The sequence below is a fragment of the Carcharhinus amblyrhynchos genome, chromosome 21, assembly GCF_965287045.1.
Source record: "Carcharhinus amblyrhynchos chromosome 21, sCarAmb.v2.hapA, whole genome shotgun sequence".
Classification (NCBI taxonomy): domain Eukaryota; kingdom Metazoa; phylum Chordata; class Chondrichthyes; order Carcharhiniformes; family Carcharhinidae; genus Carcharhinus; species Carcharhinus amblyrhynchos.
The window spans coordinates 11,441,355-11,467,411 of record NC_137344.1 but is presented as its reverse complement, the minus strand read 5'-3'; the positions used below and the strand labels follow the sequence as shown (position 1 = coordinate 11,467,411).

At 42.0% G+C, this 26,057-nt stretch overlaps 1 protein-coding gene across 3 annotated transcripts in view; it reads left to right on the top strand.

Moving 5' to 3' along the window:
- LOC145356642 (endonuclease V-like) overlaps nt 1-26,057 on the top strand; it is a 121,837-nt gene that overhangs the window by 51,457 nt on the left and 44,323 nt on the right. The gene's annotated exons all lie outside the window — the stretch shown is intronic.

Below are 26,057 nucleotides of genomic sequence, written 5' to 3'. Positions count from 1 at the left end.
CAAAGGAAGAAGGTAGAAGAAAGAATGTCCGGGTGCACGGGGTCCTTAATTATGCTGGCTGCTTTGCTGAGGCAGTGGGAAGTGCAGACAGAGTCGATGGATGGGAGGCTGGTTTGCATGATGGATTGGACTACATTCACGACCTTTTGTAGATCCTTGCGGTCTTGGGCTGAGCAGGAGCCAAACCAAGCCATGATACAGCCAGAAAGAATACTTTTTGTGATGCATCTGTAAAAGTTGGTGAGAGTCATAACTGACATGCCAAATTTCTTTAGTCTTCTGATAAAGTAGAGGCGTTGGTGAGCTTTCTTAACTATAGTGTCGGCACTGGGGGACCAGGACAGGTATTGGTAATTTGGAGACCTAAAAACTTGAAGCTCTCGACCCTTTCTACTTCGTCCCTGTTGATGTACGCAGGAACATGTTTTCCTTTACGCTTCTGGAAATCGATGACAACCACCTTCGTTCTGTTGACATTGAAGAAGAGATTATTGTTGCCGCACCAATTCACCAGATTCTCTATCTTATTCCTCTTTTGTCTGTGGTTGGGTAATGCATGGCGTAGTGGGGATGGGGCCTGGGTGGGATTGTGGTCAGTGCAGATTCAGTGGGCCGAATGTCCTCCTTCTGCACTGTAGTATTCTATGATTCGATGAAAGTGGGGAGCAACTGAAATCCTCGCTGAACCAGTTTGGCTGGGGGTGGGTGAGATGCTAGCTGGCCAAGAGAGTTCAGTCCTGGATCCACTAATCTCATTTAAATGAGATTCAAATAACCATTTGAATGATTTCTGCGCTTCCCTGCAGATTTCTGGTGTGGAGCTGACACTGCCTGAAATCCGGTGCTGGGAGATGCTATTTCAGTGGGAACACATGCGTGAATCCCGCGAACTGGCGAACGTGAGAATCTCTTGCCTGCTGCACTAAAAAATTAACACAGCCCAGTAAGGTAGTCATGAGAAAATGAAAATTATTGCATTAACATCTCACAAGGCCAGAAATTCTGTTTCTCTTCAAGTCAGACATTCCTGACTGGCGACATACTAATACCTACTCAATTTCTACACAGTACATGTCTTCCAATTGGCAATATGACTGCATCAGATGACATGAATGTAAACAATTGGTGATGGGGCTGAAAGCATCATTTAAGAAAGTACTGAGGAAAGAGCTAAATTTGGCAACATGGCTATGTGATTCAGAATTAAGTTTTACTTTGCTTACATATAAATGGAATGATAGCCTCATGACTTGCATGCTGCATCTCTTAGATATTCTCGGAATGATGAGGAGAGGCTGAATAAACTAGGCTTGTACTCGTTAGAGTTTAGAAGAATGAGGGGAGATCTCATTGAGACATATAAGATGATGAATGGGATGGATAGGATAGAGGTGGAGAGGCTCTTCCCGCTCAGAAAGGACAGTAGGACTAGAGGGCACAGCCTCAAGATAAAGGGGGGGCGGTTTAGAACGGAGTTGAGGAGGAACTTCTTCACTCAAAGGGTGGTGAATCTCTGGAAGTGATGGAGGCTGCCTCGCTAAATATATTTAAGATGCAGGTTGATAGGTTTTTGATAGGCAAGGGGATTAAGGGTTATGGGGAGAGGGCGGGAATGTGGAACTGAGACACGACAGATCAGCCATGATCTTATTGAATGGCGGGGCAGGCTCGAAGGGCTAGATGGCCTACTCCTGCTCCTATTTCTTATGTTCTTATATGTCAGTGTTGTTATGTTTTACTGGAAATCTGCTTTGAGCACTGCAGTAACATCTCTGTCCATTCTAACATTTTAACTTTCCTTTTGTTACAAGTTATATATATCATTTATTATAAATGATAAATGTTTATTTTAATTTGCCCAGAACACATGATTTGAGACACCATTATCAGTTCTGTATATATTTGTAATTCCACTGGACAATACTTGGGCAGACAATGGCGTATTGGTGTTGTCACCGGACTAAAAACCCAGGGAAATGTTCTGGGGACCCAGGTTCAAATCTCACCACAGCAGGGGTGGCACTGTGGTACAGTGGTTAGCACCGCTGCCTCACAGCACTAGGGATCCAGATTCGATTCCAGCCTCAGGTCACTGTCGGTCTGGACTTTGCACATTCTTTCCTGTCTGCTTGGGTTTCCTCCGGGTGCTCTGGTTAGGTGGATTGGCCATGCTAAATTGACCCTAGGTCAGGGGATTAGCAGCATAAATATGTGGGGTTACGGGAATAGAATCTGGGTGGGATTGTGGTCGGTGTAGGCTCAATGGGCTGAATGGCCTCTTTCTGCACTGTAGGTATTCTGTTCTATGATTCTATAAAAGGGAAGATAGTTCAGATTTTACAGCGTGTACAAGACTCCTTCAAGTCCAACATAAGAAGCCAAATAAAGGAGAAAGAACTGCTGGGCCTAGTAATCAGAAATTAACTATAGCAGAAAAAAGAGTAAGGGCTGGATTTTCACAGTGTCAAGGGCTGTTTCCACAGACTTTAAAAAATCAGATGGGATCCAGATGCAAAGTCCTACCACATCCCACTTCTGCTGGTGGATGAAAAGTGCAAGGTTTGAATCACAGACTGGAACCCAAATTCAATGGGGCTATTTAAAATTAGTGCTGAGTTCAAACAGATCCCGTTTTTGTTTTTCCAAAGGCCATAACCCACAGGGTGTGGGAGTCACACTGGCAGGCAGGAGAATGGGGATGAGAAAAATATCAGCCATGATTGAATGGCGGAGCAGACTCGATGGGCCAAGTGGCCTAATTCTGTTCCTATGTCTTATCTTACAAATTCATGGAATAGACTGAAATGTCGTTGAAGGGTGAATAAGGTCTGTTTAAGTGTCTCAATCCAGACATTTTTCAAGCCCTTTAAACATGCAAGAAAAATCAGGCTGGAACTGTCAGAGTTAAAAAGAAACACACTCTGATTGACAGGCCATCTGGTGTAGATTAGAAAAATTACCATCTGTTCGTACAATTTCTTAGATATCTCTGGCATTTTCCTAAGGGCTGTTCTAACACTTTAATTGGAAAACTAGGAAAGGAGGATATTTTTAATAGAAAGAGACTGGGAAATGTTTATACTCAGAGGGACCTTGATGTCTTTGTACACAAATCACTGAAATTCAACATCCATATATAGCAAGCAATTAGGAAACGAAATGTTGTGTCAACTTTTGTGACACTGGGATTGGAGTATAAGCTTAAAGAAGTCTTACTATGTTTCTGTAAGCTGTTGTGTGACCATATCTGAAATACTGTATACTGTTTTAGAGTGTTAAGGAAGACTATACTTGCCTTCGAACGAGTGCAATGAAAGTTCACTCGACTGATTGCCGAGATGAGAGGATTGTCCTTTGGGGAGTGGTAGTATAGATAAGGCTTAAATTCCCTGGAGTTTAGAAGAATGAGAGATTATCAAGGTTGATGCTGGGCGGATGTTTCCCCTAGCTGGGGACTCTAGAACTAGGGATTGCAGTCTTAAATCTAAGGGTCAGCCATGTCTGACTGAGATGAGATTTTGTTTTCATTTAAAGGGTTGGTGAACCTTTGGCATTTTCTAATTCTGAGCCATGGATCCTCTGTTTTTAGTATGTTCATAAAATAGAATCCTTACCAGTACAGAAGGAGGCCACATGGCCCATCGAGCCTTCACTGACAACAGTGCCACCCAATCCTTTCCGTGTTACTCCACATATTTACCTTGTTAATCCCTCTAACCAATGCATCCCATGACACTTAATGGCAATTTAGCATGGCCAATCAACCTAACATGCACATCTTTGGACTGTGGAAGGAAACCGGAACAGCTGGAGGAAACCCACGCAGACACAGAGAGAATGTGCAAACTCCACACAGGCAGTGACTCAAGCCGGGAATCGAACCCAGGTCCCTGGCGCTGTGAGGCAGGCAGCAATGCTAACCATTGTGTCACCGTGCCATGCCGTTCAAGTCAGAGATTGCTGCCTTTTGGATATGAAGTGATTTGGAAATCCTGCAATGAAGTTTGGCTGAGGTGATCCTGTTAAACAGGAGAGCAGGGCAGAATGGCCTACAACTGCTCTTATTTTCTATTCTTAAGGGAACACAATGAGCTTAGTAAAGGGATTGAAAAGATAAAGAGAACGCAAAGAGAAAATATAAAATGTAAGTTCAAAGAGTGTGAACAGCTGGGTTATTCCGCAGGAAAGTAAGTAACAAAGGGTGAATTAAGATAGGGTAGAATTGCTAAGGAATTAGCAAAGCAAGCACATAGGACCTGATACAGAAATGGCATGGGTACTGATTGCTGGAGTGAAGCAATACTGCCAGACCTCCTTACAACTAATTCTCCCCTCGTTCTTATTGATACCTCCTATTTCAACCTCCACCACCCCCAAAAAGAACCTCCTGGTACATTCGACGGTTTGGCCTGGTGCAGTACTCTTTCCTCTGCCATCGTGAGGCGGGGCAGTTTTGGAATATCAAACATTTCATCCAGCCACAGGCTATTTTCTGACCCTGGCAGCCTGAGATGCCTTTGCACTTGCCACTGTATAGGCAGTAATACAACTAGAAACCAGTGTGAGAAGCTAGGTTAAACCAGTGCTTAGCTCAAATATCACTCTGCTGCATTTCTTTTGTGGGGAGGGGCTGCCCTGTGCAGACCTAAAAGCAAATGCCATTTTTCATGTGAATTTAACAGCTGTCATTATATAATGAGCTTTGTTTTCAGAGCTAAACTGAGAATCTATTTCTATCAGTAAGAGTGTGAAACATTAGGTCATTCCTTGCATTGCATGCTGATATTTAGTAATTGAGTAATAAATTATTTTGAGACAACATATCTCTGCTGTATAACTTAAGTACTGCTGTTAGTTTGATCTACAGTTATTGTCTAGAATACTACAAAGGGCAAAGCCAAAATTACAATGAAATGGCATGGTTTTAATCAGTATACGTCTCTTGCTACAGTTATACAGGGCTTTATTGAGGCCCTTACTATTGTGTGCAGTTTTGATCTCCTAGTCTGAGGAAGGACATTCTTGCTATTGAGGGAATCCAGTGAAGTTTCACCAGACTGATTACTGGAATGGCAGAACTGACATATAAAGAAAGACTGGATCAATTGGGCTTGTACTTATTGGAATTTAAAAGAATGAGAGGGGAATCTCATAGAAACAAATAAAATCCTGATGAGACTCGATACAGGAAGAATGTTCCTGATGTTGGGGAAGTGCAAAACAAGGGGAGTCACAGTCTAAGAACAGAGAGTAAGCCATTCAGGACTGAGATGAGGAAGAACGTCTTCACTCAGAGTTATGAATCTGCGGAATTCTCTATCACAGAAAGCTGTTGGGGCCAGTTCATTAGATATGTTCAAGAGGGAGCTGGATGTGGCCCGTGTGGCTAAAGGGATCAAGGGATATAGAGAGAAAGCGGAAGTGGGATACTGAAACTGCATGATTAACCATGGCAGTGCAGGCTCGAAGGGCCCAATGGCCTACTCCTGCACCTATTTTCTATGTTTTTATGTGTCTACTTCTGACGTTGACTGTTAGAAATACTTTAATTGTAATCATTACCAGAAGATACTTCTGAGTGTGAAGCAACAGAAAGACTTTGCAATCCATTTGTAAAAGGAGGACTGCCTATACATGATAACATAAAATAGTTTTGGAAAATGTAAAAACCTATATAGTCATTTCAAGATGAAAAATTGTTTTAAACTTGAGCCTTAGTTGAACATGTAAGTGGGGAAAATGTAACATTCAGAGCAAAGGGACCAAAGTCATTGCAGTGAACATTCCAAATAAACTATGGTATGCTCACAAGTATAAAGCTTGCACTCCTGTTTGGGGACAATTGTAAGGGTCATTTTACCCTGCTGGTGTCAGGAGCCTTGACTGAAGCCTGGAGAATTGTTATTTAAAAGTCACAGAGGTATCAGAACATGGTGGTGGCTGAGAGGAGTGCACCGTGCTCTGCTGCGATATTGAAATAGCTTTTTTTCCTCTTGACTTCAATTGGATTCCACTTTCAGTTTAAAATTGAAACAGCGAACAGGATAGATATCTCAAAAGGGAGATTTAAAAACCAACAGCAGGTGCCTGGGTTCAGATCAGAGTGAATGCTGTCATTTAACTAATGGAATACCAGAGAAGGCAAGTGTGTCACTGTCACCTATTGCTCCATTTCTCCATTCAAGGTTAAATCCCAAGAACCTGCTGTGTTATAATCTGGAAGTTCATAGAAACCCTGCAGTGGAGAAGGAGGCCATTCTGCCCATCGAGTCTGCAGCAACTGTCTGACGGTGTAACTTTCCCAGGTTCTATCCCTGTAACCCCACGTATTAATCCTCTTAACCTACACATCCTGGGACACTAAGGGCAATTTAACATTCAATCCACCTAACCTGAACATCTTTAGACACTAAGGGGCAATTTAGCACAGCCAGTTCACCTAACCTGCACATCTTTGGACTATGGGAGGAAACCGGAGTATCTGGAGGAAATTCATGCAGACAGTGACCCAAGACCAGAATTGAACCCAGGTCCCTGGTGCTGTGAGGTAGCAGTGCTAGCCACTCTGCCACCCTAAATTGGACTGACTTTTTTCCATTTCTTGCAAAAGAAGCAAATAAAGAGGGAGTGAAAGAAAGGATGCCAGAAAGGAATAGAAGATTATGCTGATAGACAAAAGGAAGGGAGAAAAGGCTTGTGTGGAGCATAAACAACATTGTGGACCAGTTAAGCCAATGGCTTATTTCTGTGCTATGCATTCTATGTGATACTATGTAAAAGTAGAGATGTGGCACTCAAGGGAGCACTTTACTGTTTTTCTTTCTGTGGGTTGCACCCTATTCTGGTGAAATCAGATCAGAGACACCACAGCAGAATTGAGATCATGTCAAATCATCAGTAGGAACCAAGTCTGCTGTTAGCTTAGAAAATAATCATTTTGATAAAAGTACCAAAGGCACGCAGTTCAATCCCTGACAGCAGCAGTTAAAAGGAGTATGAAAACAGAAAATGCTGGGACAAACTCAGCAGGTCTGACAGCGTCTGTGGAGAGTTAACATTTGCAGTTTGTATTGCAGAAGGGTCATATGGACTTGAAATGTTAACTCTGTTTCTGTCTCCACAAACGCTGCCAGACCTGCTGTTTTTACTTCAGCTTTCCAGTATCCGCAGTATTTTGCTTTTGGTTGAAAGCAGTATGTGGGGGCAGCAAGGTGGCACAGTGGTTAGCACTGCTGCTTCACAGCGCCTGGAACCCAGGTTCAATTCCAATTTTGGGTGACTGTGTGCAGTTTGCAATGTTTTCCTCATGTCTGCATGGATTTCCTCCAGGTGCTCCAGTTTCCTCCCATAGTCCAAAGATGTGCAGGTTAGTTGGATTGGCCATGCTAGATTGCCCCTCAGTATCTCAAGATGTGTAGGTTAGGGGATTAGCAGGGATTAGCAGAGCTACAGGGATAGAGCCTGAGTGGGATGCTCTGTTGCAGAGTCCGTGCAGATGCAATGGGCAAATTCTGCACTGTAGGGATTCTATGATTCAATGAACTGATAAGAGAACGAAAAAGAAATGTATCTGTGGTTACCAGCCAGTATGAGGGTGAAAAGGTTGGTGGATGGAAGGTTTGTATTGTTCACTGTCTTCTGGCAATGAGATTCTTTAAGTGGAATTGTTTCTTTAGGATGGTGATGTAAGAATAACTTCAGACCGCAATGCTGTAGAGCAAGTTAAGTGACTGTAACTTTGATGTGGAATAACTGGATGAAGACTGAAAGAATTTTCCCATCTGAATATTTGGGTAACTCAGAAGGGCTGTTCTTCTAAATAATTGAACATGGCCAAATTTGAATCCTGTGGAGAATATAGTGCATCCCTTCCACATTCAGCTTTTGAGAAGTGATGAGCTGACATAGAAGTAATCAGATGGAATGATGAAGGACTTTCTAAAGCAGTGTAGTGAGTGCAGCTTTTGGTTAAAAGGGGCAGAATTATCACCAAGAACACATTGATGCAGCATGATCACAACAGAGAGTTACCTATCCAAGGTATAACTATTTATAAAGAGATATTTTTACAGTGTTGAAACAGGCTGAGAACCCTATGTTATTCTGCAGCTTTGGGGGATTCAGATGAGAATATAAGTACTGGTACTTCTTTGTTGATATTCGATGTAATAAAAGACTGTTTTCTTTGCGGATTGTGCCTGCAGTAATATTTTAATGTTTTCAGCACCTGTCGGTGTAACAAACACAACTGTTTGTAGCCCTGTGAATGTAAAATCTGTAATTCAAAAAAAATTAATTAATAGACGGAAAGCTTTGATATCAACTCCCACCAGAAATTAATTTTCATTGTTTTATCCATACATTGAAAAGATAAAATCAAACTGGACATTTTCCAATCCTTGACTGCAATCAGCAACTACCCATGAGAGTTCATTAGCAGCTTATAGGCAGTATGTGGTACTGATGTTAGGATTTTGGCTCTTATTGGACGTGATAAATTATAAATGGTAGTGTAGGTGGAGTATATATTAGACTTTATAAAATTATTTGTTTTGTTTGTAATTGAAGAGAAAATGTAGGTGCTTTTTTTGGTGCAAACACTGAATCCTGCACTCTAATGGAAATGCAAATGTGGTTTGAAATTTAAAGGTGCTAATTTCCCATGTATTTGTGACAGCAGAAATTGCAGCCTTGAAATTATTGGTAATATGAAGCTTGTTAAAAAATACCTGTCTCAAAACAAAACTCTGGTCCTTGTGTACAGAATCAATGATTCACCTAGCACCCCAGTGGGAGCAGTGGTAGTGCCATTGTGCAGATGAAGTAGTATATCAGAAGTCTCTCCTGAGATCCTGCTTTGGTACCACATCAAAGTTCCTCCCACTTGGATGATGCACCAAGACTCCTTTTCAGTGAATCACGAGTATTGTTGACAATGTCTCCAAAGTGAAATACAAGAGTGACTTTACTCTTGCATGTGTGGGATTTGTGTGTATGTGTTGGGGTTGGGGTGGGGTGGGGGGGGGGAGGGGGGAGGAATGCCCCTGCCTTGCCAGAGCATTGACACCATCTTAAATTGATAGGGCAAGGTCTGTCCTCAATGTTCCATTCTAGAAGAGAGGTTAAGCCTGGGTAGGTTCTCAAGTGGGCCCCAACCTGTTTGTCTAATTTGGAGTAAAAAGAGTTATGTGAATTAGGCAGCCATTTTTCTTAACTAAATAGAAAAAGGAACAAATCCAGACTATTGCACATCCCGTGGTAATGCAATAGAACTATCCCAGAAAACTTTCATCTCTCGGAAAAGTTCCATTATTTGTTCAATGTGGGAAAGAAGTTCTCAGTGGCCATCTTTGCTAAGACCTAAGTGACAGGTTGATAAGCTAGATTTTAAGACGAGTTAAAATATGATCCAAAAATCATGCTTTTTGTGACTTCATGCTAAAGTTGGTACAAAACATAATTAATATGTGAATATATTTTAAAAAAACTGATGTATGGGTGGAAAAAGCATGAATTCCCGTAGAATGGTGTGCACTACCAAATCTTGCTGACGCTGATCATTGCAGACACAGGCCTAAGTATTGTATTGTTTAATTTTGTAATAGATTGGTCATAATTTTCAGAATTGAGCCATACTACAAAGGGATTTAAAGACAAAGGGTAAGTTTCACCTTCATCATCTAGACAGTAACCTCCTAGAGCAAATGATTTGTTCTGTCTGATTTCAATAGGGTTAAAATTGAGTGGATTCAGCAATGTTGATGAAGGTAAAAATTGCTCCCACCAAACATAGGCAAGAAATAGTACTGCCATGGTTTACCCTAGCTATTCACAATTCTCAAAAGTTAGTAACAAGCAATCCAGCTTGTAGTCCTGACATATGCCAATGGTGACGATACTTTGTGAAGTATAATCTGTAATCACAATGAAGTCATGCCATGCCATTTGATAAGGATGTGCGGTTTAGATGATTCATAGATCTGCTTGTCAATGGCAGTCAAAGTTCCACAACAGAGAGAACTAACATATGAAGAAAGACTGGATTGAGTGGGCTTGCACTCACTGGAATTTAGAAGAACGAGAGGAGGTCTTTTTTTCTCATAGAACCCCTACAGTATAGAAGGAGGCTATGATTGGCCATGATAAATTGCCCTTTGTGTCAGGGGGATTAGCAGGGTAAGTATGTGTGGTTACAGGGATTGGGCTTGTGTGGGATTGTTGTCAGTGAAGACTCAATGGATCAATGGCCTCCTTCTGCATTGTCGGGATTCTGTGTATTCCATGTATTTTTATGTGATGCATTCTGCCATTCTTTCACAATTTCTGTTCATAATCATCTTCTGCTGGGAGAATGGATTCTTACATGAAGCAGTTAACCCTCTCTTTCAAACATTTGTTGACAAATTCGCAATCATTCATCATGAAGTGTGTTCCTGCATTACTACGCTTCCATGATCCCACAGCACACTGAATTATGTTAATGTAACTTTGAGTGGGATATAGTCTAAGTAGTTTATGGTGATGAAGATGTTAAAAATGTTCAGATTGATTAGAGATTCTAATGACAATCCCAAATCTTCCTATTCATGCCCATTTTTAATATTTAAAGATATTTGGCAAGGTCCTGGTCAGACCCGCTGAACTTGGTACTGCAATATTCCTGCTGCCCAATTTGTAAGCTGAATTGGCACAGGTTGCCACCTTCTCAGGAAGAGGAGGGCAGGGAATAATGAATGCAGCAGGTACACCCCAAGAATGTAGGAAGGGGAGACTGTACCTGTAAAATGTAGAAAGCTCACCTGAAAAAAAATGTTTCCTGGCTTCTTGATTTATATCACTATAATTTACAAAATAAATTAGTCTTCATTAAGTTAGCCTTCATTACTAGCTGATCCATACAATGCCAATTGCCAAGCTGTGTTTTCCCCTTTTGGGCTACTATTATAGTGCAAAGTAATGCTTGAACACCTACCAACTGCATCGGGACACAACATTAATGTAACAAAATTGCTGCATTTTCCTTGATGTATCATAATATCATTTGTATCTTAATCACACTTGGGATTGCAATGTTCACTGTATAAATTGCACAGATTACATTTTGTGACAGGGCTGTAATAATGCCGCAGTTTAATTTATGACTCTGCCATATATTCAAAGCCAGTGTTGAATTTGACTGCGTGAAAGCACTCGTATTATTTAAATAAATGCTCACTAGTCTTTAAGATACATGTACTGTTGGGTTCAATCCAGATCCAGTAAGGGCCAACTGGGAAAACTGGTTTGAATCAGTCCTTCACTGTAAAGAATATCCCTCAGCAAACATCTCATTTTACATCCATCCATTCATTCAAAATCAAAATACTCAGTTTTGACATTCTTCTAAGTTTTATTATTTTGTGATGTTTTCATTAATCATAGATTCCCTATCGGGCAAAAGAAGGCCAGCAGGCCTGCACCCATTACAATCCTACCCAGGCCCTATCCCAGTAACCCTACGTCTTCACCCTGCTAATCTCCCTGGTACTAAGGGGCAATTGATCATGACCAGTCAACCTAACCCACATGTCTTTAGACTGTGGAAGGAAACCCACAGAGACATGGGGAGAACGTGCAGACTCCACACAGTTACCCAAGGCGAGAATTGAACCCGGGTCCCTGGCACTGTGAGGCAGCAGTGCTAACCACTGTGCCGCCCTGTAAATTTGCTCATCTTCATTCTTGGCCCTATATTCAAAGGTCCTGATTTTTGTGAACCATCTTTTTACAGAAAATAAAGGGCTTTTCTACTTGGGTAGAAAAGTTTTATTTTCTTACCCAACAGTTCAAAATGAGTACTTTATTAATGCAAAAGTCAAAATGCTGTGCACTTCTATTATGTTGTTTGTTATGAATACAGCAGGAGAAATGACTTCAAGAGGCTAACAGCAGAAAAACGTACATGACTGTTCTCAGTATGACTTTCCATGATAAATTTGGCCCTTTAGTGTGATTTTAACCTTGCATCATTTGATTTTCTGGAAGTGTCTCAAAGCTAGTAAAAAGCTTTGAGAAAGCTACAGTTTCTGCTACCCTTTCCCAGTGTGGCCAGTCCTGTCAGTCTCACCTGACAGCCTATCCCCATCCCATTCTACCCACTTACCTCATTCACTTTTCCTCTTCACCACCTATCCTTTAACCTACTTATTTCACACGCTCCACCCCCATACCACCCTAACTCCTTACTAGTGTAATCACTCCTAATGTAGGAAGTGCAGCAGCCAAGTTGTGCAGCGCAAACTCCTGCAAACAGCAATGTGTTAAATGACCAGATCGTCTGATTTTAGGTACTGATTTATCTAATTCTATCTGAATTTTGGCCAGAATGCTGGGAGTGTGAACTCCCCTGCACTTCTTCAAATAGTGCCATGAGGTCTTTTACATTCACCTTAAAGTGCAGACAGGGCATCGGGTTAACAGATCCGGAAGACAACAGTGCTGCACTCCCTCGGCACTGCGCTGGGATGTTGGCGTAGATTTTGAACTCAAATGGGTCTTAAGCCATAACCTTCTGACTTGTGCATGAGTGCAACTCACTGAGCCACACCATTCCTGTTTAAGCCTCTTCCTTGATGCGGAAGTCTGGTCTATAAAATGTTTGTATGTCCAACACTTCCCCTGATATTGCATCACGGGAATGACCCAAAAGTGAATCGTGCCCTTACATCGTGAATCCTGGGCACTTCCCAGGAGCAAACTGGATGGGAAGAAGTAATAAGTTTGCATTTCAAAATAATTCAGCCGTAAATAACATATTTACTCTAGCGCAGCAAGTTGTTGAAAGCCCACAACTATAAACCCAGATCTACTGTCCATATGAATTGGGTGCACACAGTGGATATGTATTTCACCTGGAGGATATAATTTGATGCATTCCCACCTTGTTATCAAAGTATTGCAAATTGTCACTAGCGTTTGTCATTATTTGTTGATCTTATATAATTTAATGCATTCCTAATTTGTTATCAAAATACTGCAGATTGTCACCGGCATTCATCATTGTTTGTGGATCTTTAAATTCTTCACATCTGCCCTGAGAATTTTGGCATTTTTCATCATGACAAATTGTTTCTCCTAACCATGAGCAGTAGCAGTTACTCCTCATGTCCTTGTTGGCTTTGTTAACTCGTCAAACCTAGCTTTAGGATCATGATTCAAATTCTCTGACCTTGGAATGGGTTTCCAGAATTTAACTTACCTCCCTTGGTTACTCGGTTTTTTTTTCGTTTATGAGTGTCAAAAGTAGGCTTGCATTAATACTGCAGTGAAGTTACTGTGAAGATCCCCTAGTCACCATACTGAGGGAGATTTTAGCCTGGTGGCACAGAGGTTAGCACTGCTGCCTCACAGTGCCAGGGACCCGGGTTCAATCCCGGCCTTGGGTCGCTGTCTCTGTGGAGTTTGCATGTCCTCCCCCCGTCTGCATGGGTTTTCTCCGGGTGCTCCAGTTTCCTCCCACAGTCCAAAGATGTGTAGGTTAGGTTGATTGGCCATGCTGAATTGACCCTAGTGTAGGGGGATTAGGAGGATAAACATGTGAGGTCACGGGGATAGAATCTGGATGAGTTTGTTATCGGTGCAGACTCGATGGCCAAATGGCCTTCTTCTGCACTGTTGATTCAATGAACTGGCAAGTCTTTCGGACTGTGGGAGGAAACCAGAGCATCTGGAGGAAACCCCCACAAACACGGGGCGGAAGTGCAAACTCCACACACAGTGACCTAAGCTGGGTCTCGAACCCGGGTCCCTGGTGCTGTGAGGCAGCAGCGCTAATCACTGTACCATTGTGCCACCTTGTATTGTGCATTTATCAGGCTATCTTTTCAGAGAATGCTTGGCTATCAAGATGAAAGGCAAATACATGAAAAAGAAATACTTTTGAAATTTTGGATCCTGTTCTAGCAACAGGCCTGAGTTAGCATAATCCAAATAGAAAGTTCCTTCTACAGAGGGCATCTATTTCTCTGCACCATTGTTAATATTCTCTTTTTCCACACTAGATACTCTTTTTAAAATGTAATTTAAGGTTTTGATTTCACCAGCAAGAGCACCTTCACTCCCATCAATCTCGGTGAATTTATACACGGATGTCAAATTTGAACTTTCTGTGCTACTCGGTTAAGACCATAAGAAATTGGAACAGGAGAAGGCCGTTCGACTCCTCGAGCTTTTTCTGCCATTCAGTAGGATCATGGCTGATCCGATATTCTTCACAGACCACTTTTTAAAAAATTTTATTTACTAGTCACAAGTAAGGCTTACATTAATACTGCAATGAAGTTACAGTGAAAATCCCCTAGTTGCCACACTCCGGCGCCTGTTTGGGTCAATGCACTTAACCAACATGTCTCCCAGAATTTGGGAGGAAAGTGGAGCACTGGAGGACACCCATGCAGATACGGGGACGACGTGCAGACTCCACACAGACAGTGACCCAAGCCAGGAATCTATCTCGGGTACCTGGCACTATGAGACAGCAGTGCCAACCACTGTGCCACATGTCCTGTCCTTTATGCATAATCCTTGATTCCCTTACTGATCAAAAATCTATCTATCTCGGCCTTAAGTGACAAGGATCTGACCCAACAGCTCTCTGTGACAAGGAGTTCCAAAGACCCTCAACCCTCTGGGAGGAAAACATTTCCTTCTCATCTCAGTCTTAAATTGGCACCCGTTTATTCTGAGACTCTACCCTCTGGTTCTAGACTCTCTCAGGAGGGGAAACATCCTCTCTGCATTTACCCTGTCAAGCCCCTTAAGAATCCTGTATGTTTCAATGAGATCACCTCTTCTTCTAAATTCCAATGAGTAGAGTCATAACCTATTTAACCTTTCTCATAAGACAATCCTTCCATATCAGGAATCAACCTAGTGAACCTTCTCTGAACTTAATATCTTTCCTTAAATAAGGGGATCAAAACTGCTCATAGGACTCCAGATATGGTCTCGCCAATACCTTAGAGGCATGGTTTCCATGGTTTGTAGCATGGAAACAGGCCTTTCGGCCCAATTTATCCATGCCATTGCAGCATGTCTTCCCTACTCTTTATATTCCAAACCCTTGAAATAAGGGCCAATATTGCATTGGCTTTCTTGATTACGTGCTGCACCTGTGTGCTAGCTTTCTGTGTTTCCCCGCAGTCCCTTTTCATTGCAGCTTCCTGCAGTTTTTCTGCCCTTTTCAATTGGATAATTCTTACATTGCCCTTGAGTTGAAAGTCAAAGAACCAAGTACTGGAAAGACAGATATGATTCAACACAACCATTCTGCAGTGCCATAGTATTACAATCTGAACAACTGTACTAGTCTTGGAGCCAAAGTTTCTAGTTCAGTGTGCCAGGCAAAAAAACCTTTGTCACAACTAATGTGTGGGTAAAAGTATTTGCATGGGCATAAATAGTCAACATTTAAATCTGGAAATTGGATCAGTTCATCTGTTTTCTCAGATATAGAATCAGTTTCAAAGGGTCCAATATTACAGGTGGCTTACATCCAATTGTCCCACATCAGAGTTGCAACCCCCTGCTTGCTATATTGGACTTGGCTGGTGTGTGACCCAATATAACATCTCTTCCAGTATTGCTTCTTGCTCCAGGCATAATATCCACTACGCCGCCTTCAAGTGGGAAAAGGATGTGCCGTTGGTCTCCAGCTATTCAAGTCAACACCTCCTGCTTCATGTTGTGCGTGATCTTCTGAAAAAGTTGGGGAAGTGCGTGTGTGGCAGTGTTATGAATTGTTTTCAGAATATCATGTTCGAATAATACAGATGATATGCACACAGTGTGAGATGTGGGGAAGTGAAGGTTGCAGTGTTGGCATCCTTCATAATTGAAGATGACAACGACATTGACTATAATTCAATGAGTGATGTGTTTGAGTGACATCAGTCCAATTGGAGCAAAATTTGACTCTGTGAAGGCGCACCTTTGCTGGTCAGACTGTCATTTGGAGCAATCCTGTGAAAGGCTCGCTCATGTCAGGCCTCCATATGAACATTTTCCTTCAATCAGTTCACCATAGAAGAGCTTTGTCTCCCCATCTTGCCTGAGCTTTCTTCAGCAGATTGGAGATGCTGGGCATGTCAGTCAAGGAGAGTTTCACTATTAGGAACCTTGTCATCTGACCTTGAGTATTCTCTGCAAGCAGATCATGTTGCTTGTTTTTATGTCTGGAGTAAACTGTCCACATCAGTAAATTATGCACTAAGCATATAAGAGAATGCGAATGGATACCATCATATTTATTGAGAAATAAATTCCTTTTTGCTTCCATTAATTTTCCATAGCTCACCAAAGGCAACATTGGCCTTAGCTGCTCTGGCATTGATTCATCGCCAATGTAAAGCACTCTGGAGAGGGTGCTGAGATAGGTAAATTTATCGAGTGCTTCAAGCCTTTGACCATTGACTATAATAGTTGATTTAACATCCTGTAATACTGGTGAGAGTAGGTGTTGCGGAATGTATGAGTGTGAGGAAAAAGAAGTAGAATTAAGCATGGTGCAGTGATTATAGGAGAATGAGGATGGTGAGGGAATAGAGTGTTGTGAGGAGAGAGGGATTCTTAACTTGACAACTCAGTTTGTTTAATAATTTCTGACAACCACAGCTGGAGAGCTCCTTGAATTCATCTCCTCAATCCATTGTCACAGTGGCATTGGAGTGGTTCCTTGGAGGGCTTTCTGTCTCCTCTGAGCAAAGGCACCTTCTCTTTCCTATTTTCTGTACACTCCCAAAAGCAGCACTGGAGAGTCTAAGGGTTTAAACAACGGACCTTGCAACCATTTCTCTGTTCATGAGCATCCCCTCTTGTCTGCAGCCACAATGCATTACCCCTTTAAGAAATGCAAGTTGCCTTTAAGCAATGTCAATGAGTCCATATGCACCAAGCCCAATTTGACGTGGTCTTCCAGGTGAACAGGTGTTTGACCCAACATCTGCATGTCCATTTCTGGACCTTTGTGTTTGAACCAAGTGTAAGTATTCGATGCGTAAATTTAAAGGCATCTTTAAATTCAAATTGGATGGAGTGATATTTCTCTTCTTGCGTCATAACCATCAGGGAAATGGTTCAAAAACAGCCTCCTGCGGATGGAATTTTTGAGTTTGTTAACAGTACCCAAGGAGTTCTGGTTAGTGGCCCTTCTAGGGGGGATTGAAGCAGCAAGCATTCATCTAGCACTTGAGAACAGTTGCAGCCATGTTGCTGACCACAAGAGGGAGGTATAGCCTTTCCTGAAGAATCACCAAGTTCAATAAATATTTAACAATACAATTAATCTTAGTTAAAAATTCCGCTGTTATATAAAATAAATCCAAAAGTGTCCAGTGATCTAATTTCTCCATCAAGATAGAAGTGACGGAGACCATTAAATAAAAAGGATGTAACTTTGTGAATTATGAAGAACAGTGGTTTCAGACATAATCAACTGTTAAAGTCATACCCTCAGGGAACCTAAATGCATTCAATTTCAGCATCTGTCACTACTGCAGCAGCCATTGAATTTTTAAACTGAATAATTTAGCTTGCATATTTCTGTAAATTACCACATACATTTATGCTATGCATGCAAATTGAAGAAAATTCAACCTAGGCAGTAATCATAACATTGTGTTTATATTGCATTAAACAGAATGTGTAACAATGCACAATGTCACATAAAGTCTTGCTTCCATGATAATATAGATTATAGGGGCGGCACGGTGGTTAGCACTGCTGCCTCACAGCGCCAGGGATCTGGGTTTGATTCCTGGCTTGAGTCGAAGTTGGTGTGGAGTTTGCACATTCTCCCCGTGTCTGCGTGGGTTTCCTCTGGGACTCTAGTTTCCTCCTGCAGTGCAAAAGACATGCTGGTTAGGTGCATTGGCCATGCTAAATTTTCCCTCAGTATACTCAAACAGGAGTGTGGCGACTAGGAAATCTTCACAGTAACTTCATTGTCGTGTGAATGTAAGCGTACTTGTGATATAAATAAATTTTTGAGTTTGTTAACAGTCCCCAAAGAGTTCTGGTTAGTGGCTTCCCTTGGAGGGATCGAAGCAGCAAGTATTCATCGAGCACTTGAGAACAGTTGCAGCCATGTTGCTTTTAGATAAGCATTTACCATCTATATTTATTAAAAATGTAATACAAGTTCAGATCTTTATGAGACCAAATACTGGTGTGTGTGAGCCAAGTAAGCTGCTGAACAGCAATAGCAGCTTTAATGAAATGAATTGGAACTGCCCAACGTGAGAACTAAATGGGCTTACTGATTCCAAGCCTTTGCAGCTGCTCCAATTCCTCCTCCACTTTGTCTTTCATGGCCAGGGCACTAGCCTAGGCTTCAAAAAGCAAGGAATAGCCTGAGGATTTTGGAGCAACTTAACTGGAGTGCCACGCAATGTATTCAGTTCATCTTTGAAAACCTCAGATATTTCTGAAAGACATCCCTCTGTTACTCTCACCCCAGCTCAATGGAATTTTACTGAGCCAGTCATGCCTGAGTAAACTAGGCCCATTCACTTTTATCACCAGGAGTGTGATCTTGCTTCTTGGCTGTTGTATGCAATGTCCACCTCCTACGTCTAACGCACCAAGCAATGGTAGCGCCTCTCCTGTAAATGTCTGAAGTTAGATCCCTCATTGAGTAAATGCTGGTACTTGTTCGGAGCTCTAAGTCTTCATGTAAGTCTGCTCACTGATTACAGATGCACCCTGTGTTCACCTCCATCTTGATTTGTTTTCTTTTGACCTCCACTGTGCGCCTCTTGCTCACATTAAACTTATTGTAAGAATGCTCCCCTGCTTGCCTTCTGTTTTCCAGGTGATGCATAGCTGACTGGAGCTTTTTCAAGTTAGAATTTCCCTGCTCACTCATCAACTTGCCCTTAGCACCTCTGCATATCTTAGCTAAATGACTTTTTTTTTCAATGGTGACAAACAGCATCCATAAATTTGCACTAATTCACATAGTGGCTGGAATGTTATCATCGTTCACACTAGCGGGATTTTCCCATCCCGCTGCATTGAATGGACATTTGATTGGGCCCCAAATTCTCCAACCACGCTGCAGTGGGAATGTGATGTGAACGGCCAGTAAGATCGCACCCGGTGTGCCTCTCCACACCTGAAACATTCCACTGCTTTCATCTTTTTGCCTGCAGCCTATTTTTTTTACTTGATGCACTGCACCTGCCTGTGCATCGCTATTGGCATTTTGAATATCTTTTGCATTGGTGGCAGCCATTGCCATGCCCTAAGAGGTTTCTTGAAAGTCAGCATGGCTGCTCCCAACAAACAACATTGAATACTGCCCTCATTAATGCCACTAGTCTGTCCTGGAGCAAATCCTTCAATCCTGCTCCAAATTCACAATGTTCAGAGAGTTTTAATTCAGCAACAAAGTTAGCTACAGACTATCCCGCTTTACGAAAGTGACTATAGAATTGAAATGCTGGACATTCACTGAAAGCTTAGAACTGTGGTGAATCTGAGAAAGTACAACTAAGTCCTCAAGTGGAATGTTCCCCGGTTTCCACGGTGTTGATAAATTCCTCACTAACTTGTCAGTCTTCTTGATTAATAAGGGCATCAGGGTTATGGGAAAAGGCAGGAGAACGGGGATGAGAAAAATATCAGCCATGATATTTCAGCCGTAACAGCAGAGCATATTCGATGGGCCAAGTAGCCTAATTCTGCTCCTATGTCTTATAGTCTTCACCCCCTGCATCAACCACAAATTTATAGTCCCGAACATAGTCATGGTGCTACCAACCTGTTTTTAAGAACATAAGAACATAAGAAATAGGAGCAGGAGTAGGCCATCTGGCCCTTCGAGCCTGCCCCGCCATTCAATAAGATCATGGCTGATCTGTCGTGGCTCAGTTCCACTTTCCCGCCCTCTCCCCATAACCCTTAATCCCCTCTCTTATCAAAAACCCATCAACCCGCTTCTTAAAAATATTTAGCGAGGCAGCCTCCACCACTTCAACGGGCAGAGAATTCCAGAGATTCACCACCCTTTGAGTGAAGAAGTTCCTCCTCAACTCCGTTCTGAACTGCCCCCCCTTTATCTTGAGGCTGTGCCCCCTAGTCCTACTGTCTTTTCATCGATAATCTCACGAACCTGCTGACCAAAGCCATTGACCACTGCTCACATTGCAAATTAAATACTCACTATGTGAATTTTCGTATGCTGAATGTCAAATTTTTCTCTTCCTTTTATTTTTCCATTTTTGCCTCATCGCTAAAAGATGTGATAATTTGGCCACACAATGGTAGTTAAACACGTTGCCATTCACTTTTTACTAATAAAAATAGTACAGCATAGACTCAGAACTGGAAGCAGTTAGTCCCCTATGGTAAAACTAAACCTGCAAAAGCCCACGGTACTGACGACATCACTCACTCATGCTCATACAAGCTTGTTAGGATACCAGATCAGAACCCCCAAGGTATATTATGAATCCAGACTAGACTCCAACAATTTTTCTATTTTGCCACTAATGCGTGAGTCAGATTTTTGCTCCTGGCATGATTCTACTGACAAACTAGGGAGCTTTTATACAAAACAAATTTTATTTCACAAAACAGTTTAAGTATGTCAAATGAATTAGCTTAATCTTTAATAATTGAACAATACTTAAACATGACAAAATACAATTCTTAACTGCTAACTTATCACTGATTTCCAATCAAGCAAAATTTCTCTAATAGACTTAAAGCTCTCTTCATAATTGGTTAGCAAAACAAAGGCATAGTCACTTTGACTTAGTTTACTAGTCCTGGAGCTTTCAGAAAATTTTGATTTGATTTATTATTGTCACATGTACCAGTATACAGTAAAAAGTAGTGTTTCTTGCATGGACGAACAAAGACAGTGCAACACAGAAACAGGACCTTCAGCCTTCCAAGCTTGCATCGATCATGTTGTCTTATCAAGACCAACCGTTTGTATCCCTCTATTCCCCGTCTGTTCATTTGTCGATCCAGATAAGTCTTAAATGCCCCTAACGTATCTGCCTCAACCACCTCACTTGGCAGTTCATTCCAAGCCACCGCTGCTGTCTGTATAAAAAAGTTTGCCCCGCACATCTCCACTGAATTTTAGCCCTCTTACCTTGAATTTGTGCCCTCTATCTCCTCTTGGTAATTTATTTTCCTACCTACCTTGGTGTCATCGACAAATTTAGCCACATTACATCCAAAGCCAACTCCTCATCCAAATCATTGATGTAGAATTGTAGATAGCTGAGGAGCCAGCATTGATCCCTGTGGTACTCCACCAGTAACAGCTTGTCAACCTGAAAAAACAACTTATCCCTATTTTCTGAAACCAGAAGGATCCTGACCTGAGATAACCTTACCCCTCCTGATGCATTGCAATGTCTGCAGCTCAGTTCCAGCTTAATGTCTGAATGGAAGCTTCTCAAGCCACTGACACTTAACTACAGACCTGTTTGCTTAGATCACACCAGAACTCTCACGTTCTGCAGTCACAACATATCACCTGCCCTGACACCTTTACTACATTTTAGTTTATTTAATTTGTTAATTAATTTGCAATTAATAACCCATAAGCTTTACTTCTGCTAGTAACCTTAATACTTATTATAAAATGTTACAATTATTGCTGTTAGTTTAAAGTTTATTTATTAGTGTCACAAGTAGGCTTACATTAACACTGCAATGAAGTTACTGTGAAAATTCCTTAGTTGCCACACCCTAGCATCTGTTTGGGTACACTGAGGAAGAATTTAGCGTGACCAATGCACCTAACTAACATGTCTTTAGCACTGTGGGAGGAAACCGGAGCACCCAGAGGAAACCCATGCAGACACAGAGAATGTGCAAACTCCATGCAGTGACCCAAGCTGGGAATCGAACCCAGGTCCCTGGCGCTGTGAGGCAGCAGTGCTAACCACTGTGCCATCCAACCCAGGTTTTAAAAGATAAATGAGCAAAATATTCACCAACCAATCACTTAACAGCTTTCCTCCTCCCGCAATGCACCCTTACTTACCAGATTCCCAAATTCTCACTCTGTGATAAGCTACACTCAGTAATGAGCTGCTGTCTTTGTGCTGGCTTACTTTGTATCAAATATTGTGCATTTTAATGATCAAATAAGGAACTTCTTCAAACAGCTTTCTTCCCATCTGTATGTTATAACTGGAACGAAGATTAATCACCCTGATCACAAATTCTTGATGTTGCAATAATCATATAATGAAGATTAAATATTTATACATATCAGTTGCTTAATTTTAAACTGTTTCACAGAGAGTACTATAATTATCTTTTTTATTGTGTTTGCTTCTCATTATTAGACCAATCCATTTGTTTTAGAATAGCAAAATAGATGTGCTAACAGATTCATAAATATTCACTGTGGTATTCTAATGACAGCTTTATGTAATAGGCAAAGCCTTATTGAAGCTTCTGAAATCTCCATAGCCTGCCTTGCTTACAATTGTGACAGAAACAGGTTTAGTCATTTTTGGAGCGTTCTTCTTGGAATGCAATAAATGAGTCAATACTGTCAAGAGGCAACAATGTTTAATATTTCAGACGTGTTCAGTTTTGGATGATATTTTTCTACATTAGAAACTTAGTAGAATTGAACAAGAAATTTCTAACTTTTGCTTAAAGAAAGCTACAATTTTTTTCCTCCGACTTCCCCACCCATATTGCTGCATTGGCTGTTTGCCTGGAATATGGAATGTGAAGGGTTGCCAACTCCGGCTGGGCATTTTCCAGGGGACATTGCGGAAAGTAGTTGAGGCCAAACCGTTGTGTGATTTCAAGGAGAAATTAGCTATAGCTCTTGGGGCTAAAGGATACTGAATTTGATGATCAATCATGATCAAAATGAATGGCAGAGCAGACGCATAGGGCCAAATGGCCTATTCCTGCTTCTAATTTCTATGTTTCTAAGTGACGACACAGAAAGCCAGTGGTGTGGCACAAGCTGCCCTGGCTGTTCTATTAAATAAACCTTGTCACACTGTTCCTGTAGACTCTGCCCAACCTTCATTGCATTGAACTCAACAGCAGCTAATTACATATCAATAATATTCTAGCAGTATTTTGAAGATATCTCCGTGTAATATATGGGACTGCGTGGGTTTCCTCCAGGCGCTCCAGTTTCTTCCCACAGTCCAAAGATGTGCTGGTTAGGTGGATTGGCCACGCAAAATTCTCCCTCAATGTACCCAAACAGGCCCTGGAGTGTGGTGACGAGGGGATTTTCACAGTAACTTTGTTGCAGTGTTAACGTAAGCCTACTTGTGACTAATAAATAAACTTTAAAGAATAATTTGATGTCATAGCTTAAACTGTGTACGCTATAGAATGTCAGCAGAGTTAGATTATCTGTGACAACTGCACATCATGCTTAACAGAGGCATGTCAGTGTCACTGGAACATTATTGAATACATTATAAGTAAAATTTTCAGAAATCCCTTGGTGCAATCTTTAGTGTTAACGTACAGCCTTACCTTTTATAGAGGATTTAGACTTGTTGGAGAGGTGGTTGTCTCAGAGAATTTGGGAACTTGGGTTGTACAGTGGCGTGCCCTGCTCCTGCTTTGGTGATCAGTCAACAACTCTCGAAATGAACTTTGATTCCTTGAATGGGGAAGTTCGCAGAAGAGTGGCTTCTTAACGACATTGGCTTTGCTCATTTCCACTTTCCATTCAACCCCATCCTTTCTGGAGTGGGAGCTGGAAACGTGTTGGCTGAAATTTTACCAGCACTTCCACCCCAGAATTGGGGCAGGCGAGTCTTACAGAATGGCATTCTCCTTGGCCTTGGGCGAGATCTTACAAGCTTTGGATGGCCAAGGCAGTAAAATTCCTCTAGTTGTGCGAGCGGATTCCAGACTCTGGCTGTTGAACAGTTTGTGGCTGCTCTGGATAGACAAGATGAGAGATCACACAACACCAGGTTATAGTCCAACAGATTTATTTGAAATCAAAGTGAACTGGTGTTGTGTGACCTCTCATCTTGTCCATCCCAGTCCAACACTGACATCTCTGCATCATGGCTCGAGATGGAGGTGTTGAAGGTTGCTGCTGGGATTTCACAGTTAGTGCCCAGTCTACACTTTCTAGTTGGCTCAGAGTTGCAGACTGAGGTCTTGGGTGAGCGCCATCAAATCCAGCAAGTTTATATTCTTGCTGCCAGGATAATTGGCCGAGAGGTTGAGCGTGGAAGATGGTCACAATTGCTGATATTGTAAGCACTGAGCACAGCCACAGGCTCCACATCTGCAGATCAGCTACCTGCATTAAAGGTAGGTCAAACCAAATGAATGTGGAAGAGACGAAAAAAACTCTGACTTGGAAAAGTCCAGTTTGTGCACTATCGCTGTCAATGTTGCAGTTTAAAATCTCCCAGAATCTTTCTTTGGTCACTTGGAAATTAATGCCGATATCAGGGGACTCCCAGCCAGTCCTGGAGGGTTGGAAAACCTAAGTATTTGCCATGTATCCTCTATGATGCCTCTGAGTTACCCATTCTGTACATGAGCCGAGATAGCAGATTTCTGTCATGTGTAGTTTCACAGCCAGGCCCAATTCTGCTCTCAGCCAACATCTGTACATCTGTTTATGTGTGTTATACCGTAGTGCAATGGTTCTCAATGCACACTGGTGTGCCGTGAAGACCCCCTGAAGTGTGCTGCAAAACAAAATTCAAAATGATTCAAAACTCATGTAATTAAACTTAAACTAACCCCCTTGTCTCCAGCTGTGTGGTTGGCATCTCCAAGACCCTGGGCGGCACAGTGGTTATCACTGCTGCCTCACAGCATCAAGAATCCGAATTCGATTCCCGGCTTGGGTCACTGTCTGGAGTTTGCACATTCTTGTCTGCGTTGGTTTCCTTCCACACTCCAAAAATGTGCAGGTTAGGTGGATTGGCCATGCTAAATCGCTCCTTAATGTCAGGGGGATTAGCTAGGTAAATGCATGGGGTTATGGGGATAGGGCTAGGGTGGGATTGTGGTCAGTGCAGACTTAATGGGTTGAATGGCCTCCTTTTGTAGGATTCAATGATTCTACCCAATGAACCTTAGGCCTTCTGCACATGTGCTGGCTGGAAAAGAGCCATATTGCCATATCAGCATGGTTTAGATTTTTAACATTGGTCAGGCCCATGGGCAACAGGACTTGGAGCTGAGGAGAAAAGTCCCATTGCACCTGCACAGAAAGCGTAAACTGCAAATGGGCGCAAAACCCTGGCTGAAGCAAGAGAAACAGAGGGAGATTCAAAATGAAGTCCCCAGTAAGGGAGGAAGACAGAGAAAATAGGAGGTGTGCCTTAGAATATTTTTATGGTATAGAGGTGTGCCATGACATGTGAAAGGCTGGGAACCACTCACATCGTGGTTACTTTACTGGACTAGTATTCCAGGATTCAAATCCCACCACAGCAGTTGGGAAAATTTAAAATTCAATCAATTAAATAAAATCTGGAATGAAAAGCTATCATCAGTAATGGTGACCTTGAAGCAGCTGGATTGTCCTAAAAACCATCTGGTTCACTTATGTTCTTTCGGGAAAGAAACCTGACATCCTTACCTGGTCTGGCCTACATGTGACTCCAGATTCACAGCAATGTGGTTGACTCGAAATAGTCCTATCCTGTAAATAGCCCAGGAAGCCACTCCAATGCATCAGAACTGCTTTGACAGACTGCAGTAGTTCAGGAAGGTGACTCACCACTATTTTCCAAAGGGCAATTAGAGTTGGGCAATAAATATTGGTCTTGCTATTAATGTCCACATCCTGAGAATGAGCAAATAAGAAATGAAGCAAACTCATCTTTCATCAATATTTTCCTCCGTAGCTTTCAGAACAAACTTTCTTCTTCCCACTCCTCCCCACTTCCCAACATTTAGCAAGGGGCATTGAAGTGGCACAGTGGTTAGCACTGCTGCCTCACAGCACCAGGGATCCAGGTTCAATTCCAGTCTATGGTGACTGTGTGGAATTTGCATGTTCTCCATGTGCCTTCATGGGTTTCCTC